Below are 4,513 nucleotides of genomic sequence, written 5' to 3'. Positions count from 1 at the left end.
GTGATATAGAGGACAAACTTAGGGAGAATAATGAATCAGAATAAAAGAGGGAGATTAAGGCAAAAGAGCACGATTTAAGAATTAGAGAAATCAGTCACTCATTAAAAAGGAGCAACATCAGAATCATAGGGGTCCCAGAAGAGGAAGAAAGAGAAATAGGGGTAGAAGTGTTATGAGAGCAAATCATAGCAGAAAACTTTCCTAACCGGGGGAAAGACACACACATCAAAATTCGGGAAGCACAGAGGTCTCCCATTAGATTCAACAAAAACCGACCATCAAGAAGGCATATCATAGTCAAATTCACAAAATACTCAGGCAAGGAGAGAATTCATGAAAGCAGCAAGGGGAAAAAACTCCTTAACCTACAAGGGAAGACAGGTCAGGTTTGCAGCAGACCGATCCACAGAAACTTGGCAGGCCAGAAAGGAATGGCAAGACATATACAGTGTGCAGAATCAGAAAAATATGCATCCAAGAATTCTTTATCCAGCAAGGCTGTTATTCAAAATAGAAGGAGAGAGAAAAAGTTTCCCAGGCCAACAAAAATTGAGGAGTTTGTGACCACTAAACCAGCCCTGCAAGAAATTTTAAGGGGGACTCTCTGAGGGGAAGAAAGATTCAATAAATAAATAAATAAATAAATAAACAAACAAACAAGTCAAAAATACCAAAAGCAACAAAGACTAAAAAGGACCAGAGAACACCACCAGAAACTCCAACTCTACAAGCAACATAATGGCAATAAATTCATATCTTTCAGTACTCACTCTAAACATCAATGGACTCAATGTTCCAATCAAAAGACATAGGGTAACAGAATGGATAAGAAAACAAGATCCATCTATATGCTGTTTACAAGAGACCCACTTTAGACCTAAAGACATCTTCAGATTGAAACTAAGGGGATGGAGAACCATCTACATGCTAATGGTCAACAAAAGAAAGCTGAAGTAGCCATACTTATATCAGACAACCTAGACTTTAAAATAAAGACTGTATCAAGAGATGAAGAAAGGCATTATATCATAATCAAGGGGTCTCTCCACCAATAATACCTAACATTTGTAAAAATTTATGTGCCAAATGTGGAACACCCAAATATATAAATCAATTAATCACAAACATAAAGAAACTCATCGATAGTAACCATTATAGTAGGAGACTTCAACACCCACTCATAGCAATGGACAGATCATCTAATCAAAAAATCAACAAGGAAACAATGGCTGTGAATGACACACTGGACCAGATGGACTTAACAGATGTATTCAGAACATTGTATCCTAAAGCAGCAGAATATACATTCTTCAGTGCACATGGAACCTTCTCCAGAATAGACCATATACTGGGACACAAATCAGCCCTCCACAAGTACAAAAAGATTGAGATCATACTTTGCATATTTTCAGATCACAACACTATGAAACTCAAAATCAACCACAAGAAAAAATTTGGAAAAGTAACAAATACTTGGAGACTGAAGAACATCCTACTAAAGAATGAATGGGCTAACTAAGAAGTTAAAAAGGAAATTAAAAAGTTCATGGAAGCCAATAAAAATGATAACACCACAACCCCAAACCTCTAGGATGCAGGAAAGGTGGTCATAAGAGGAAAGTATATAGCAATCCAGGCCTTCCTAAAGAAGGAAGAAAAATCTCAGATACACAACCTGACCTTATGCCTTAAGGAGCTGGAAAAAGAACAGCAAATAAAACCCCAAACCCCAAACAAGCAGAAGACAGGAAATAATAAAGATTAGGCACAAATTAATGCTATCAAAACCAAAAAACAGTAGAACATATCAATGAAACCAGAAGCTGGTTCTTTGAAAGAATTAACAAAATTGATAAACCACTAGCCAGTTTGATCAAAAAGTAAAAGGAATGAACCCAAATAAGTAAAATCAAGAATGAAAGAGGAGAGATCACAACCAACACAGCAGAAATAAAAACAATAATAAGAGAATATTATGAGCAATTATATGCCAATAAAATGGGCAATCTGGAAGAAATGGACAAATTCCTAGAAACATATACACTACCAAAACTGAAACAGGAAGAAATAGAAAATTTGAACAGACCCATAACCAGTAGGAAATCGAATGAGTAATAAAAAATCTCCCAAAAACCAAGAGTCCAGGGTCAGATGGCTTTCCAGGGGAATTCTACCAAACATTTAAGGAATAGTTAACACCTATTCTCTTGAAGCTGTTCCAAAAATTAGAAATGGAAGGAAAACTTCCAAACTCTTTATATGCAGCCAGCATTACCTTGATTCCAAAACCAGACAGAGACCCCACTAAAAAGGAGAACTATAGACCAATTACCCTGATGAACATGGATGCAAAAATCTTCAACAAGATATTAGTCAACCGGATCCAACAATACATTAAAAGGATTATTCACTATGACCAAATGGGATTTATTCCTGGGATGCATGGCTGGTTCAATATCTGCAAATCAATTAATGTGACTCATCACATCAATAAAAGAAAGGACAAGAACCATATGATCCTCTCAATAGTTGCAGAGAAAGCATTTGACAAAATACAGCATCCTTTCTTGCTATAAACCCTCAAGAAACTAGGGATAGAAGGATCATACCTCAAGATCATAAAAGCCATATATGAAAGATCCAACGCTAATATCATCTTCAGTGGGGATAAACTGAGAGCTTTCCCCCTAAGGTCAGGAACAAGACAGGGATGTCCACTCTCACCACTGTTATTCAACATAATATTGGACATCTTAGCCTCTGCAATCAGACAACACAAAGAAATAAAAGGCATCCAAATTGGCCAGGAGGAGGTCAAACTTTCACTTTTCGCAGATGACATGATACTCTATATGGAAAACCCAAATGATTCCACCAAAAAACTGCTAGATCTGATTCATGAATTCAGCAAAGTTGCAGGATATAAAATAAACACACAGAAATCGGTTGCATTCCTATACATAAACAATGAAGTGACAGAAAGAGAAATCAGAGAATCAATCCCATTTACACTTGTACCAAAAACCATAAAATACTTAGGAATAAATCTAATCAAAGAGGTGAAAAATCTATACGCTTAAAATTATAGAAAGCTTATGAAATAAGTTGAAGACACAAAAAAATGGAAAAAGATCCCATGCTCCTGGATAGGGAAAACAAATATGGTTAAAATGTCCATACAAAGCAATCTCCGTATTCAATGCAATCCCTATCAAAATAACATGAGCATTCTTTAGAGAGCTAGAACAAATAATCCTAAAATTTGTATGGTACCAGAAAAGACCCCGAGTATCCAAAGCAATCTTGAAAAAGAAAAACAAAGCAGGAGGCATCACAATCCCAGACTTCAAGCTATACTACAAAGCTGTAATCATCAGGACAGTATGGTACTGGCACAAGAACAGACACTCAGATCAATGGGACAGAATAGAGAACCCACAAATGGACCCACAAATGTATGGCCAACTAATCTTTGACAAAGCAGGAAAGAATATCCAATGGAATAAAGACAGTCTCTTCAGCATGTGGTGCTGGGAAAACTGGACAGTGACATGCAGAAGAATGAACCTGGACCACTTTCTTACACCATACACAAAAATAAACTCAAAATGGATGAAAGACCTCAATGTAAGACAGGATGCCATCAAAATCCTCGAGGAAAAAGCAGGCAAAAACCTCTTTGACCTCGACTGCAGCAACTTCTTAATACATCTCCGGAGTCAAGGGAAACAAAAGCAAAAATGAACTATTGGGGCCTCATCAAAATAAAAATCTTCTGCATAGCAAAGGAAACAACAAAACTAAAAGGCAACCAATGGAATGGGAGAAGATATTTGCAAATGACATATCAGATAAAGGGTTAGTATCCAAAATCTATAAAGAACTCAACACCCAAAAAACAAATAATCCAATGGAGAAATGGGCAAAAGACATGAATAGACACTTCTCCAAAGAAGACATCCAGATGGCCAACCGACACATGAAAAAATGCTCAACATCACTCATCATCAGGGAAATACAAATCAAAACCACAATGAGTTACCACCTACTCCTGTCAGAATGTCTAATATTAGCAACTCAGGCAACAACAGATGTTGGCATGGATGCGGAGAAGGAGGATCTCTTTTGCATTGTTGGTGGGAATGCAAGCTGGTGTAGCCACTCTGGAAAACTCCATTTTATGGAGGTTCCTCAAAAAATTAAAAACAGAACTACCCTACGACCCAGCAATTGCACTGCTAGGTATTTATCCAAGGGTTACAGTTATGCTGTTTTGAAGGGACACATGCACCCCAATGTTTATAGCAGCACTACTAACAATAGCCAAAGTATGGAAAAAGCCCAAATGTCCATTGATGGATGAATGGATAAGGAAGATGTGGTATATGTACATATATATAATGGAGTATTACTCGGCAATCAAAAAGAATGAAATCTTGCCATTTGCAACTATGTGGATGGAACTAGAGGGTATTATGCTAAGTGAAATTAGTCAGAGAAAGACAAATATCAA

Source organism: Panthera uncia, chromosome B4, assembly GCF_023721935.1.
Source record: "Panthera uncia isolate 11264 chromosome B4, Puncia_PCG_1.0, whole genome shotgun sequence".
Lineage (NCBI taxonomy): Eukaryota > Metazoa > Chordata > Mammalia > Carnivora > Felidae > Panthera > Panthera uncia.
The sequence above is the reverse complement of the archived record's forward strand: the minus strand, read 5'-3'. Positions refer to the sequence as shown.